General features: G+C 52.1%; 1 protein-coding gene across 1 annotated transcript in view; it reads left to right on the top strand.

Moving 5' to 3' along the window:
• The first annotated feature begins 2,567 nt into the window (after positions 1 to 2,567).
• The window catches only part of ANXA11 (annexin A11), a 36,640-nt gene continuing 23,016 nt past the window's right edge, over positions 2,568 to 16,191 (top strand). Inside the window, exon 1 of the mRNA XM_004765307.3 lies at positions 2,568 to 2,704. The gene's annotated coding sequence lies outside the window, so the exon portion shown is untranslated. The remainder of the gene's footprint in view (positions 2,705 to 16,191) is intronic.

The following is a 16,191-nucleotide window of genomic DNA, read 5'->3' on the forward strand; positions in this document are numbered from 1 at the left end:
GAGAAGAGCTGTGTTTGCAGCAATAGAGTGTTCTATAGTCCCTCTTTGTGTGGCATACCTTGGCTGTACTCAAACCCTGTCTGTGCAATGACTCAAGGCTCCTGCTCTATTCAGAGCCGTGCAGCACCTGACCGGTTTACAAGGGGTTCACTCCCCCTTAGCTCAGCTCATGTTTGTGTCAGACTCTCGCCGCGATGAACCAGGGGTTACTTTGCATATTTTCATAGACCATTTTGAAGATTTGCTAAGCGAGAACACCGAGGCTCAAAGAACGTATCACTTCCAAAGCGACAGGCCCCAGGTGTTGGCACACCAAACCCAGAGTCTTTTCCCCGACACAAGTGTCCCCACGGAGTCCGAGCCCAACAGGACGTTTGTTAAAAATAAACGGTTCAGGACGCCTGAGTGGCTCAGTGGGTTAGGCCTCTGCCTTCACCTCAGGTCACGATCTCAGAGTCCTGGGATCGAGTCCCGTATCGGACTCTCTGCTCGGCAGGGATCCTGCTTCCTCCTCTCTCTCGGCCTGCCTCTCTTCCTACTTATGATATCTGTCTGTCAAATAAATAGATAAAATCTTAAAAAAAAATAAAGTAAAATAAATGGTTCAAAGTCACAGAAGGGTGACCACAGGGGTAGCTATTCACCGCCCTGGCCTTGAAGAGCTCAGGCCTGACGTAGGAAAGTGTGTGTTACACGCAGAAGAATTCCGCTTTGATTTATGTTTTTAAAGGTGGTATTTAAGGAAGCAGTAGCTCATCTACGAAAAAAGTGAGCCATTCAGAGAAGCTTGCCTTTGAGGCCGCCCGGAGCCGGGGCAAGCGCGGCGCCGACGCAGGCCGTCCAGCCGGAGGCTTGGGTGGGCGCCAGGTGTGACCTTCCCCCGATGAAGTCCCCAGCCGAGGGCACGCCAGGCGACAGACGCTCCCTCGGAAGGCCGCGGGCTCGGTGGGGGCTTCGCCCCGACGCGCGCTCCTGGGTCGCCGCAGGCACCCCCACCGCGGTAATAACCGGGCCTGGCAGAGCCTCCTGGTGCCACTGACCCTCCTCTGCTCGTCTTCCGCTGAGGGTGGGGGCGGGGCGTTTCCTCCGAGTCGCACTGGAGCCTTTGGCCCGAGTTTCACTCTCACCCGCCTCTCATCGCTAAAAAATGCAGTTCAGCCCCGAAAAAAGGCCGCGCCTTTGCGGGGTGAAGGGTGTTGCAGAGGCCGCGTAAAATGACTAGGTCCGCGGGGTTTGTAGTCGGGCGCGGCTTCCGCACGGCACCCGCGACCCTACCCGGCAGGCAGAGGCCAGAATCTCCCCTTCGACCTACAGCGCCCAGTCCCGCCCTCTGCGCTCAGAAAATGGAAATAGGACCAGCAGCGCACTTTGCTACAGCCCCAAACCGGCAGCAACCTAAATGTCTTTCTCTAAGAACCTAGGTGACACGCACGTTGGCGCATCCCTTGGGTCCTTGGGAAGAACCAAGGAGATCAAAGTGTGCTTGCGTGGAAAGACCCGTCAAGATGTAGTGAGTAAAAATGCATGTCGCAGAAAACACGGCAACACCGTCTTAAACAGTGCATCTAGGCGAATATATAACACATCGAGGTTGCAGAGAGAAAGATCTGGAAAGACACACCTAAAAGCGGGCTGGAGGAGTAAAGAGTGAATCTCAGTTTCTAAAAATTGCTTTTAAATGATCATACATTCATTTATTACCTGTGCGAACATTTTTTTCCCAAAAATAAGATCTTTTAGAGTAGTTTTATATGTACAGAAAAAACGAGAAGTTAACACTTGGTTTCTCCTGTTATTAGCATTTCCTATTAGCATGGAGCTTTTGCTACAATGAATGAGCCAGTACTTCATTATTAACTGACGTCCATAGTTTATTTAAATTTCCTTAGTTTTTTTCCTAATGTCCTTTTACCAGGATCCCCTTCAGGATGCCACGCTACATTATTTTCAAATCTCCTTAGGCATTTCGTGGCTGTATTCTTGAGAGGAAGACCAACATGGGCACATGCTATCACTGAAGATTTCTCTCTCTCCATGTTGACCTTGATCACCTGCCTAAGGTAGTTTGTCGGGTTTCTCCACCGTAAATCTACTCTCCCCACCCCCACCTCTATTTCCATACTGTTGGGTGAACTTTTTAACGTGAAAAGTGTTCTTTACCTGAAGGAGAGTCGCTAACAAAGGTACATAGGGCCGGAGGAGGCTTGGAGAACGCCGTCCCCGAGATCGTAGCTCAGGCACGACCGACAGAGGCGGCGGGCGGAGCGGGGAAGCCCCTCACCAACCTCCTGGCGCCGGCAGGATCCCCTGCCAGCCCAAAAGAGCCGGAAGGCCGGCGATTTTCTCCCCCCGCCCCAGGAGGAAGCTCTCCGCCCGTTAGCCCTCCCGGCTATCACCTGGGGGCGGGGACGCGCTCCGACCCCACCCCTAGTCCCGCCCCGTCCCCTGCGCGAGCTGCTCCGCCCCGGGGCGCGTTGGCCACCGCCGGGTTTTCCGCCTCGCGCACTCCTCCTCCGGCCCCGCCCTGACGGTTGCGGTTCCCGAGTGCCCCGAGTGCCCCGAGTGCCCCGAGTGCCCCGAAAGCCGGAGTAGGACAGAGCTCCAGGCCGATAGAGGCGCCGCGGCCGGGACGCCCGCGGAGACAGCCGCCGCTGCCCGGGGCCCCTCGCGGCCCCCACCCTTGTGATCAGTGGCCAGCGGCCGGGTAAGTGAGGGCTCCCTGGCCCTCCGGAGGCACGGGGCGGGGCGGCGGCAAGGGACGGGGTGGCGGCAGAGCGCCGCGGCCGAGCCGGTGAGCCCCAGACTGCCCTGCGTCCGCTCCCGTCCCGGTCCTGCCCTGCGGCTTCCTGGTTGCTCAGCACGGCGGTTGGGGGAGTTGGGGGGGGTTGGTGTCGGGTTGTAGGGCTGGCCCCCGACGGGTCGTCGTTCAGGTTGCCCGGCTTGGTCGGCCGCGAGAGGCTGCCCTCTTTGAGGTAGGCGGTGCGCAGGCCGGCCCCCTGTGCCCAGGGCCACGTGACTGTGCTGCGCGGCTGGGGTCGGGGCCTCACCCGCTCCTGGGTGGGCGTGGGACGACTGGGTGAACTTGGGACCGGATGAACCTGCGACCAGAAGGCGACTGACTGGTATGGGGGTGGCCGATGGTCCGGGCCCCTCTGACCCAGCGGAGTTCTCAAGAGTGTAGGTGCCCTTCCGGGGCGTGTGCTAAGGAGGGCCCGTAGAGGAGACTGGCTTCAGGAACTTTCCTCCTGAACTGGGAAGATGCAAATCCTGGGAGCTGTTGGTGTCGGAGATTGTTTGTTAAGGCCCCTTTGAGAAAATGCGGAACTACCCCGGCGCTGTGTTCACCTGTGTGTATACCCTTTCTGCCTTTCCCCTTGAGCTCTGCGTAACCTGTGGAAGGCTTAAAATGGCAGAAACCCATTTTATTGGTTTAAAGGACAGTTGGGAAGTTCCCCTTCCGAGGAGATAAGTTAAGCTGGCCAGTTCTAGCCCAAGCAGGTTACAGTTGCCGCCCCGCCCCCACCCCCGCGACATTTCTCTCAGCTTCCCCCATCAGTGACCTTGCTTTGCTTTGGGTATCCAAGGTAGACAGCGACGCCGCTCTCTCTCCCGACCCCACGTTTTGCTTCTGGCTGCCTTGACCTGAGCGTGAAGTGGTGCTCCCACAACAGGAACAAAAACTTGCAGGGGAGGGCAGGGCTGAGTCCTGGAGGTGGAGGCTCAGGGTGTGTTCTCTTTCTTCACTCCTAAATGGCTCTCATTATGTTCCTTCATTCCTTCCTAGCTTCGGTCCATTGTTGGGGATTCCAGGAGGATTAATAGTTCTCCTTCCCTCAAGGCACCGTCCTGTGCTTCGAGGTGGTCCCTGGCAAGACAGGTGCTAGGGAAATCTGTTACCCTGGGTTGCTCGGTACCTCCGGGTCCTACATCCCTCCGTCTTGTCTCTTATAAGTCTCTGTGCCTTGGGTTCCTCATCTGTAAAGTGGGGATGATAATACCTACCTCACGGGGGCATTGTAAGGGTTAAATGAGTTAATACGTGACAACCATACCGCCCAGGCACAGCGCTGAGCTGGTGACTATTTGACCATACCTGTGTGCTCTAGGTGGATGTCACCTACATGGGGTAAAGCCTGTGCTCTAGGTGGATGTCACCTACATGGGGGAAGGGCCTAGGACACAAGTGTCAGCAATAATAATACAGTAATAATAGCTGTTGTTTCTTTCATGTAGCTGGAAGTCCATTCAAATCGAATTGCTCTCCTGCCAGTCCCTGTTTTAGTTCATGTTGTTCTGCCCTCCTGGAATGTCCTCCTTCCCCATCTCTGCCCATGATTCCCCACCCTTCTGGGAACCCTCCAGGAGCTTACTCCGAGCTGGAAGGGACAAGACATACTCTGAGCCCACGCTGCCCTCCTCCTCCACTCCTTTGGCATCCCTTCTCCATAGTCGCCTTGCTTAGTATTTGTGTGGCCCCATGTCTTATCCCTGCCCCGTCCTTTGTCTTTGGAAGGCGGGGCTTACTCATGTTTCTTACTTGTGCCTTGGTTGCACAGCACCAAGGATGGGCTCTGCCTAATATATGTCCTAGCAGAATTTCGCTGAGTGTGAGAGGCAGGCCAGGGAAGTAAGGTTTACCTTGATCTTAGACCTTGAAGGCTCAGTTTGGGTAGGCAACGAAAGAGAGCCTGAGATAGAGCTAGGGCAAGGCTGACAGATACCTGTCTTGGATTGCTTACCTAGAAGGCCAAGATTCCGTGGAGGATGGGTCCTCTGGAGTGACGGGAGTAAGAATCCAGCCAGAATAGGTTAGTGTGGGCTCTTGGGAATTCATTGCAGAACAGAGAGGCAAAGTCGGTGTAGGCAGGAGGTGAATGTAGAAAGGAAATCTGTGTCGAGTGCTGGGGACCTGTGCCGAGGACCCAGGGCCTTTTTGGAGTTCACCCTCCTTCCTCTTGGATTCACTTCCTCCTTTCCTCTCTCCCTAAGCCTGAGGCAGTGCCTGGTGCTTGATCCAGTGGTGGGTCACTCAGGGAAGACTGTGCGCTGGTGTGCTTCACAGTCACAGCCAAGCAGGCCAACTCAGGTCTACTGGACTTCTCTCTACAGCACATTCTGATGCCATTGTCCCCTGGTGCCTCAGGAATTTGAGTGATCCTAGATAGGAAAGCCCTTAGGCTTTCAGCCCTTAGGCACCTGTAAAGGTGAAGAAACTGAAGTTTCTTTGTTGGGAATTTGCATTTTAAAAAGGAGTTGTTGAAATTCAGTGAAGCTTTCTAGTAATGCTGAAACTATAGCACAGTAGGCCCACTTACCCCCCTTCCCCTCAACTCCCCCCCAATAAAATAGAGGTCTGATGTTACCTGGTGGCTTGTATTCTGGAGGATTCTAACAGTACATAGGGCCCAAACAGAGGCTCCAGTACGCTGTTAGAAGAAAGTAGTGGGTGAGGGCAACAATGGAGGAGTCAGGAGACAGAGTTCTCCGTTTTGGGTCACTGGGACAAGTTGTGGAGCCACACAAGGTCCCAGTGTTCTAGATGGTAAAATGCCTGCCTCATGTGGTTGTTTGCAGATTCTGGTGAGAAGATGCTTGTGGAGGGGGTTTAAGATCAGCCAGGGCTTGATCATGATGGTGTTGATCTCTTGGGTGCTTTACTGCAAGGACACTTGAGACAGGATGGAGTGTGCAGACTGTTGGCCCCTGACTCTCTGATCCCTCAGTGACTGGTCTTCCAGGGGTTGTGCTCCTGAAAGTCCCACAGACTCAGCAGAAAAGAAGGGAAGAATTGTTGGTGAAATTGCAAGGGAAGTCTGGTGTCCCCAGCCTTTGTCACCTGGAGCTTGGGGGTAGGCTGGCTGGGAGGACCATGAGCTGAGAGGAATGTGAATGAAGGTGGAAAGGAGAAACCCAGAGGGGGTTAGCTGGGGGGCTGGGGGGGGGCGAGCATGTGGCAGATTAAGCCTGGGACTGGCTCTCTAGGGGGAAAAGTATGTTTATGTGGGGGGGGGGGTCAGCTGGCAGTAGCAGATGTGAGCTTGCTGTGGCCACCTAAAAGGTCATGGCTATTTTTAGGAAGTGGGTGACAAGGCATGTTTCTGTTGAACCAACATTGTGAGTACCCACTGTTTGCCCAGCCCTGCGCTGTGTGCATAAAAGCACAGTCCACCCCACCCACCCTAGGTTGTCTGCCTGGATTCCCCAGAGATGTGGCATACTGGATGAGAACCAGGTCTGGAAGGTGGCCAAGATCATGATCGTGAATTCAGTTTTGGACATGGAGCGTCTTGAGATGCCTTTGGGGTACCAAGGAGTCAGGTGTGTCTGGAGCTTAGGAGGACTCTGGGCTAGAGAGACATTTTTGTCTAGATTTATCTGCTATAAAGGGCACGATGAGATTGAGGAACTCACCTTGAATAGCTGAGTAAAGGAGCCTGAGCCCAGGAAGAAGCTAGAAAAACAGCAGTCCATGAGGGGAGAGGAAAAGCAGGACAGTGTCAGATCATAGAAGCCAGGGTGAGTCCACTTCAGCTGGAGGGAGTGACCACGGGTGCCCACTGTTGCTGTGGGAAGTGATAAGGAGGATACGCAGCACGTTAGCTGTGGCTGTTTTGCTGGGAGGCTGGTGGAGAAGCCAGATGGGAATGAATGGGCGGAGGATTTGCGGATCGGCTGTGCTGAGTATAGACAAGCTTTGAAGAGAAGGAGAGGCGTTGGGTGATGCAGGAGGAGGCCGACACCGAGGGGGTGTTTGTTTCTGTTTCTCAGATCATCCTCCCATTCCACCCTGAGAAATCAGCAGTGTGGATGGCCGTCAGTCCGGCGCTGCCAATTCCTGTGTCGTATGGACACAGGCACCTGTAAAGGTTTGCTGCTGCTGTTTTTTTAAGGATTTTCTTTATGCATTTAAGAGAGCAAGCGAGCAGGGAGAGGGGCAGAGGAAGAGGGAGAAGTAGTCTCTCTGCTGAGCAAGAAGCCTGATGAGAGACTCCATCTGTCCCAGGACCCTGGGATCATGACCTGAGCCAAAGGTAGATGCTTAACCAACTGAGCCCCGCGGGTGCCCCTGTAAAGGTTGGCTTCTCTCACAGAATGGTTTCGTGCTGCACCCCTTATTCCGCAGCTGGTGGTTTTGATTAGTTGATCAGGGGCAGTAACCCTGAGTGAGCCGTGTTCTGGGTCGGTAGCCACTGTGGAATGATCTATAGTGCAGGGGGACTGTGGTTTATACAGTCTTCCCTTAATTGATGGGTATGGGGACCATTGACTATTTTTATAATTTGAACTAGTGCTGGAATGAGCAACGAGTAGGGCCCTGATAGGGATGGCATCGAATGTATTCATTTATAAGGAAGAGTTGACATTTTTATAATACTAACTTTTGCAAATCAGGGACAGATTACAGGCCTTGTAATACATCTTTAGTAGATATTATGAATGGGATTCTAACTGGATTTGCTAGCCGGATAATAATCTTTTGTATCCTTTCCACTTTTTTTTCCTGCTTCTTGGCCATTAATTCCAGCCTTTATCATTATTCATTCTTTTTTACTTTTGGCTTATTTTGTTGCTCTACTTTTAATCTCTAAATTAGTTCACTTATTTTTTTAGTTTTTTAACTTAAAAAACATGTAAAGTTCAACATTTGTGTGTAACAACCCTAGCTGTTTGGCCTTTGAAAGGCTCGCCTTTCCATTCCTTTATGGCCGCCACAGAGATCAGGGATTTTTTTTATTTCTTTAAGTTTATTTATTTATTTAAGTAGTCTCTGCACCCAACACAGGGCTCAGACTCATGACCCTGAGGTCAACAGTCTCACGTTCTTCTGGCCAGCTGCCCTGCCATGTAGATCTCTCTTGATCCAAGGATGTTTTAGAAGACAGGATCCTGAATTTAACCAGTAACCGGTTTTGTGGGGAGTATGATTACATTTTAATGTCGACTGCTGGTTTTATTGGGTTATGTTTAGTGAATGTGATCAGCAAAATTTCTTCTCGCTGGGCCATATCCAGATTTTCTCTGTGGCAAGTACATGATCCATACTAGAAGCTCTCACGGACAGGAAAGGTTACATATTCCCGGTGGGTCACAGACTGTAAGATGTATCTGTTAACTTGAGCTTGCTTGCCTTTCCTTGCATATTGGTCGGTCAAATTCTGCAAGAGGTCCCCAAAATTCTCGCTATAATCTCCAGTTAAGTCAGGCAGTACTTACCTTCGTTCTTGATGCAGGGACCAGACATCCATGCTTAATGTGTACAGGTTTATGAGGCTGATCTGTGCAGATAGTACTTCGCATCATTTGTTGCTTATTTTAATGCTTTTGGCCTTTGGCCTTCATTGCCACATTATCTATATATTGGGAGACCATATTACCAAAGGTCTGGGAGAATCCTTTCTTCTTCAGAGACCAAAAATAAATAAAAAGATAGTAAATGAAAGGCTCAGAAACGCAGAGGCAGGCTGAGGCCCGGGGCTTTACACCAGGACCTGTTTTAGTTTGGGCTTATGCGCAGTATGTCAGTATGTGGTCCTCTGGTCTCCTGGACCTGCTTCTCAGCACCCCAATTGTCATGAAATAATCCGGTCCCAGTGGTCACCAGGATAGCCAGCTTCTTAGGAGGGATGGATAAAATAAGATTTGCCTGCAAGCTCCAGGGACAGGGCCCACACTGCCTCTCTTCTTTTGTGGTTCTTGTCCCTTCCTTTGTGTCCAAAGACAGGGACAGCTCTGACTGGCAGTTACACTGTTTCCTTCCTGGTTTGTGACAGCACACAGCCTTTCTCTGTTCCACAAAGGATATGACAAAACAGTCAGTACGCAAAAAAGTCCCAAGGCCAACTTAGGCCACGGCCTGGGTGGCTCAGTTGGTTGAGCTTCCAACTCTTGATTTCAGCTCAGGTCATGATCTCAGGTCATGGGATTGAGCCCCACATCAGGCTCCACACTGAGTGTGAGCATGGAGCCTGCTTGAGATTCTCTGTCTCCCTCTCCTGCTCCATGCTCACTCTCTCTCAAATAAATAAATCCTTTTTAAAAAAAGGATTTTTTTTTTTTTTAAATATGTCTTTTGTGCTCAGCACATGACCAGGGTGTGGGAGGATGGCAGAAGGCAGTGGCAACAGCAAACCGAATTTGGGGGTTTCTGTCTTTGATAGCAAATTCAGACTGTTCACATACCAGACCGTTTTGATTTTATTCCTTGGATCTTATTTTCTGTTTATTATTTTCTCTACCTGGGTGTTAACTTCTGTCCTGATTTCTGCTGACTTGGGGAGGTTTCTCATCATCCCTCTTCCCTTGCCTGTCTGCATTACGATTCAGTGTTGGCTGTGGATTAGGAGAGGAACCCCCTCTCTCCTCAGAAATTGGAGGCCGGGGTCCATGTCTGCTCATTGAGGTCGTCCTGGCACCAGGCTGCTGGTGTGGAGTTGCCCCCAGCACTTTCTAGGGCTGTGGTTTCTGAATATAAGCGTATCTAAGACTAACTGGGAAAGTTTGTTAAAACACAGATTTCTACTCCCTCCGCCCTTAAGGGCTCTGATTTAGGAGGTCTGGGGTGAGGCCTGGACATCCTCATTTTTGACAGCCACCCCTGCTGTTGCATCCGCGTGGGGACCCTCCCGGAGGGAAGGACCTCCGGGGCCTTCCCTTAACCCGTGTGGTGCAGGGCAGCTGGCTTGCAGGGCCATGCCCTGCCTGGTTGCCAGGGAGGCTTGGAAACTAGTCCTTATTGGAGGCTACCATGTGCCAGGCAACAGTTGTTGTTCTGTGCCACAAGTAAGAGGGGGCAGATGGTCGTAGGGGACAACCAGAAGTTCCTGGGACACCACCCACTGCTGTGTTTAATTTGAAACTCCAGTCTTGCCATCGGCCAAGCTGGTAATCCTTGGTTAGGAAGCGGGGGGGTGGGGGGGTGGCTCGTGGCTCAGTGGGTTAAGCTGCTGCCTTCGGCTCAGGTCATGATCTCAGGGTCCTGAGATCGAGCCCCGCATCGGGCTCTCTCTGCTCCGCAGGGAGCCTGCTTCCCTCTCTCTCTCTCTCTGCCTGCCTCTCTGCCTACTTGTGATCTCTGTATGTCAAATAAATAAAATCTTTAAAAAAAAAAAAAAAGGAAGCGGGAATGGCCTGTCACGACCAGAATAGTATGTCGTGATGGTGACAGTGGCGAGCACATAGGCAGTGCAGGGCATGGCCACCTCCAACCCCATGGCGGGTACACAGAAGGCCAGCAGCTGCTGCTGCTGCTCGCTGATGAACTGAGGATTCTCGCTCCTTCTAGGCTGCCCCCAGGAGTCGGGTCCCTTCCTCATTTTGTCTTAACATTTCCGAAGCTCCATCCAGCCCTGGGGGCGAGGGGGTTGGCACCCAGAAGGGAGCTGAGTGGAGGGGAGATGGTGTGGGCTGTGAGTGCGTCAGCCCAGAAGCCGAGAGACATGCTTCTGGTCTGTGTTCTGCCTCCAACCCGTCCTGGGACATCAGGCAGATTCTTTCTGCTCTCTGGGCCTCCACTCCCCACCTTAGTAAAATAGGCTGGTTGAAGCCGATGATTTCATGAAGGCCACTGCCAGGTCCAGTATTCTAGGATTCCTGTGTAATCCAATGCCAGGGCACTGGAAATTGACTTTTTATTTCTAGGACGTGTCTTTCAGAACTGGCTTGCTCAAGTTCAGCCTTCCAGTAAGGCTTAAACACTACCCCATTGCTACTTCCCCAGCCTAGCCTGCCTTGTTTGGAGCATCTCTCGGCTGTTTAGCCCCAGTGCCAGCCCTGGGGCAGTCTGAGGTACAGACTGGCTAATGATTGACTTAGGCTCCAGCAAGCCTTTGTTCACGGCCTGTGGGTGGGGAGTTCAATGTTTAACAGCACCTTGTGCAGGCTTTTTGTTCAGTGAGAGGGAAAATACAGTCAGGATTGGTGGGGGTCTGCCTGGGGCGCTCTGGCTTGTTTCTGTGGCACTGTGCCCACGCCCAAGAGAGGCAGATCCCCATGAGTGCGGGACACTGGGACTCTGCATCCCTGTAGAGAGTAGGGCCACTTACCTTGCAGAGTTAGGGATGTTCGTACACCCTCAAAACACTTGAAATCCTGCCTTGGAGTGAGAGGGAAGGAGAGAATGTCCTTGAAGTGTCTTCCTCTCTGCCCCCAGAATTCCTGGAGTCTCTGCACCAGAAGGTCTGACCAAAGAGGCCATCAGAACAGGTGCCACCCAGGATGTGGAAGAGATGAATCAGGGTCCACTGGTGTCACGTCGTGGTGCCCAGCCCTCTGCTAGCCAGTGGCAGGTGGAGGAGAGACCTGTCCTACAGCCTAGGCTCTGCCTCTTGTACCGAGAGGCCTAAGAAATAGTAATTCTGGCTCTGGCGTCAGTTGGTGTGACCCTGGCTTGCCAAGAATCATCTCTGAGCCCTGTTCCCTTGAGGGGATCTTATCTGTCTTGTAGGAACACTGTGAAGATGAATGAGGCAATATATAATGAGGTAATCCGTGTCTCGACCGTAGGTACTGGGAAAAGGAGAGTAACATTCATTTACTAGAGGATATTAGGCCAAGTGCTGATAAGTTCCAGGAAGAGCAGTCATTAGGGTAGAGAGATCAGGGTGGGCTTCCTGAAGGAGGTGGGGCTCTGTCTTGGCTAAAGGAAGGCCAAAATTGACATAGGCTTAAGGAAGGCGTAAAGGAGCCAAGGAGGGCAGACTGGTTAGAAGGAACCAACTGAACAAAAGTCCTGAAGATAGAAAGTGCCAGGATAACATCCTGGCTGTGAACCGCAGTCCTGTCTGGGAACCTGCCGTCAGCTTGCTGTGGCCTAGTGTAACTCTTGGCCCAGGGCCTTTTGGCAGAGCCTAGGATCCCCCCTGCACAGGGGTCGGCCCATGCCTGAGATCGAGATCCGAAAGAGAATCTTCTCTACTGGGAACTGTAGGCTCTGATGGGGATCTCTTTCCACTTCAGCAGCACAAGGTTGGCCGGGAACTTTGTCACCCTTAGACGGAAAGGTGCTGGTAAGTGTTATTTGAAGGAGAGGTTTCTTGGGGCTTCTAGGTGAGGTGGGGGGGGGGGGGCTCTCATGTATCTGGGTTCGAAGGGACTGAGCTTCTCCAAAGCCATTTGAACAGGCGCTCCCTGCTGCCTTCCGTTCTAGCCCTCCCTGCCACCCCCTTCCCCCAGTTCACTGTGAGAGGATCTGTGATGGGCTGTTGGCTTCATAGGGCTCATTGCCTCTTAACTGGAAGGGCCCTGGGTGACATCACCTGTGCCTTTGACTACACATGCAGGTACCTGCAGGGATAGCCCAGCTTGGGACAGTGGGCTGCTGCAGTAGGCACCTGGCTGAAGGGGTGGTCGCTGCCTCCCTAGCTGTGTGCTACCGCAAGGAAATAGAGGACCTGTGTTGCCAGATCTCCTATTTTTCCATTAAAAAAATTTTTTTTAAAGTCAGGCCCAGCTCTTTTATAGCCGCTTGCCTTCCCCCCCAGGAAATAAATGTGAACTACAGAACCCTCGTGGAGCCCCAGGTTCTGGGCAGCACAAGCCCAGAACCACACACCCCTCATAGGCTCACCCATTTAATAAGTGAGGGAGAAAGATGCCCAGAAGAGCCTTAGGTTGGTCAAGACCCATCAGAGGAGCCAGTTCTCTACACTCTTCTCCCTCCTTCCTCTCCCAGAGGATGCATTTCCTGATTCTCTGCCATAGTCTCCATTCTTCCTAGGAATGGCTCTTAAACCCCTTGTGGATAACTTCCTGCAACTGCTCTGTTGTGTTTATGTCACCAGGCAGAGGGAAAGCCTGGGGCAGGCCAGGACTTTGGTTTTTTCCTCCTCCTTTCCCAGGTAGCCTAGCCCAGCCCTGGGTTCCTCTCTGAGCCCAGAGGTGGAATTACTATGAAGATAACGGAATGTAAGTTTCCACTTCAGGAGACCCTCCCCTCCCTGCACCTTATTTGCCAGGGAGGGGTCCTAGCAATGATGTGTATTCATTTTCTGGAAGAAGACCCCCAAAATCATATGAGCTTCAAGCCCCATAAAACCGGGACCGACCCCTGTAGATGCGGTGACTGGCTGGCATCCTGTCTTTTGGATTGACCTCTTATTTGGGTGGGGGGCAGGAGATCGGGGTCCTGGGCCAGCCCTCTTAGGACCTTGCTCTGTCACCTGGGCACGTCACTTCCTCCTCTCTGGTTGTCAGTTTCCCCATCTGAAATGAGAGCCGAGGTGGCGTGGGTAGGAATGAACTGAGTCATGGCTAGGGCTGAGTGAGCTCCGGGCCCCCAGCTGTGCGATCCTGGCAGGTTGGGGTGCGATGGTCCCGCCGGGGTGGAGCACACTGCCAACCTTTTCCCTCTCCAGAGCGTTTGCATTGCTGGCGGGGTGTGTCTGGCCCGGCCACACAGAACCACTCACAGCCCTGAGCCTCACCATGGTGATTCTTGTTGACTGATAAAATACCAGGGAGCAAAGCTTTATGGAGGTTTTATTCCCAGACCTGCAGAAATGGTGAGCACCTGGTCCTTCCTTTTTCGGTTGGAATAGTCAATTTATTCCTTCCTCTTCCCTTGTCAGGGAAAGCCTCCTGAGTTACATAGACTTGTGCCTGGGTCTTTTTACACAAGGAGAGCAGAGGCTTTTTCAAAGGGAACACCATAGAAGGATTTGGAAGAAAGGAGATTATTGTCTGTGTTAAGTTTTGTATTGTTGCCATAACAAATTACAACAGACTTAGTGGCTTAGAATCACACAACTTATTTTGGTGGTAAAATAACATAACATGGGACACCTGGGTGGCTCACCTGGTTCAGCGTCTGCCTTCAGCTCAGGTCATGATCCTGGGGTCCTAGGATCCTGTGCCTGCTGCTCCCCTGCTGCTGCGCTCTCTCTCTGATAAATAAATAAATAAAATCTTTAAAATATACACATAAAATTTACCATTTTAGCATTTTTTAAAAAGCGTGTAGTTCCAAGGCACTAAGGATGTTGAGACTGTCGTGTGGCCAACAGCGGCTCCCCAGGCTCCCCCCACTCCTCCCTGCCCCGGCTACTACAGTCCTCTCTGTCTGCATTGGGCTGCTCCAGGCACCTCCCGACAGTGGACTCACACGGTGTTTTTCTGTCCATGATGGGCTGAGTTCTCAGCATAACATCCTGTGTTCAGCCCTGCCGAAGCACCTGTTGCAATCTCCTTCCTTTTTAAGGCCGAATAGTATTCTGTTCTGTGTTCTATATCGCGTTTTGTTTATCGTCCCTTTGGGCGGCCAAAGCAAGCGCCCCCAGCAGGGCTCAGGCACCCCCAGTGCCTGGTTGACATCCTCCTTCTTGGCTTACGGGCCGTCCTGGGAGCAGCCCCTCTGCAAAGGTGGTGTCGCCAGGAGTCTTCACCCCCAGGTGGAGGGGTGTCTCAGGGAGACACAGACCTGTGTCTCCTCAGCCTGCACTGCACTTGGAAACACAACCACAGTTTCCTCTTTTTGTGTGTGTGTGGGGGGTGTTTCCTTAGGACCTGACCACAACTTGGACTTGTCACTGCCACTCTGTCTGTCACAAGAACCTTGGCATCTGCCAGGACCGAGCCCCAAGGCCTCCTCACGTTCTGGGCTTGGGTGTGGGCCAGTGTTGACACCATGTATGGGTTCACCTTCATTTTCCATTGCTCAGAGATCCCAAATTGGGATTGGCCTGTGACTAAGCGTCGGCCCTTCCGGAAGCCCATTTGGTGGGGTGTCAGAGGGAAGCTCCCGGGAGCAGGAAGGAGCCAGGTTTGTGAGAGAGCTATGCTGTGGAGGGGTGGGAGGGAGACCACAAGCTGGTGTGTGAAAGTGGTCACTGCTGCCTCGCTGCTCCCCTTCTCAACACCCAAGGACCGGCTCTAGAAAGGCAGCTGGGAGGAAGGAACATGATTTCCATCAGGGTGAGGACCTGGGGTCAGAGTACTGACAGCAGGTGCAGGGGCGCAGGAGCTGCTTCCCTGGGTCCCTCCTCACAGGCAGAATCTTCTCCAAGAGGCCTTTTCAGAGGTGCTTCTCTCCCCACACCTGGCCTCCCCCTGCCCTGTCTGCTTCTCGCTGCTGCTCCTCTGGCCCCTGCCATTCCTGGGGCATGGACTGGGCACCCAGGCACACAGAAGGGAAAGAAAGAAAGCTTTGCCAGTTTCCTGTTGGTGAATTCCCCCTTGGGGAGACGGGAATATCCAACACAGCCATTCCCAGGACCTGCTCTTCCAGAACTGGGTTTGGTGTGGGAGAAGGAACTGGCCAGCAGGATTCTACTTATCACGTGCTCTACCCCCACCGCTAGCATTACTCCCCAGTTCTCTATCCTCTCCCCACACTGCCTCCAAGTTTCTTAGCCCGAGTATTATCAAGTGGGCTTCTAGTCCTCCTGTTTGCTATTTTGTACTAGAGAAACTGGTATCATGAAAGGTTAAGTGAAATTAGAATATATTTGATATTAAACTGTTGCTATCCCCATTTTACACATGTGGAAAACTGAGGCCCAGAAAGCTTAGGTAACCTGCCCAAGGTCACACACCTAGTAAAGAGCAGGACAGGGATTTGAACCTGTGCGGTCTGGCTTCCGAGTTCATGTTCTTCCCACCAGCCTATCCTGCCCTTGATGAAGTACCCGGGGTCCCAGTGAGGCCTGAGATCCTGATTCCTAATCCCAGGCTAGTCCCTTAACTGGCGCTTTCAGTTTCTGAGATACTGGTGTCCGGGGCGGGTGAGCTCCAGGAGGAAGTAGAGTATAGCATGGGGGTAAAAGTCTGGGGCTTTGGAACCTGGTTGCCTGGGTGTGAGTCTTGGCTCAGTCATTCACTACCTGTAACTGGTGAGTTCTATAATCTCTCCGTACCTCAGTTTCCTTATCTCTTAATAGGGGATCATAATCTCAGTGTTTGTTTTGTAAAGTTGTTGTAAAGTTGAATTCCATGTAAAGCACTTAATAGAGTGCCTAGCACATATTAAAGTAGTTAGTAAATGTTAACTGTTATGATTTCCTAATTAGCTGGAGAAATTTGGAGATAAAGTTAAGCAGTCTCCTTTGTTACAGGACTTCTCAGAGCCTTTTACCGTGCTATTATGAATGGGCACTTTGGGGAGGAGATGCAGTAGGCAACTTTTTCCAAAGTTTTGGACAACTAATCTCTCTCTCCTTTTAAGTTGCATCCCACTGAGTTCTCAACTTGGAAGATACT

Source organism: Mustela putorius, unplaced genomic scaffold (assembly GCF_011764305.1).
Source record: "Mustela putorius furo isolate JIRA1106 unplaced genomic scaffold, ASM1176430v1.1 tig00000698_pilon_pilon_pilon, whole genome shotgun sequence".
NCBI lineage: Eukaryota > Metazoa > Chordata > Mammalia > Carnivora > Mustelidae > Mustela > Mustela putorius.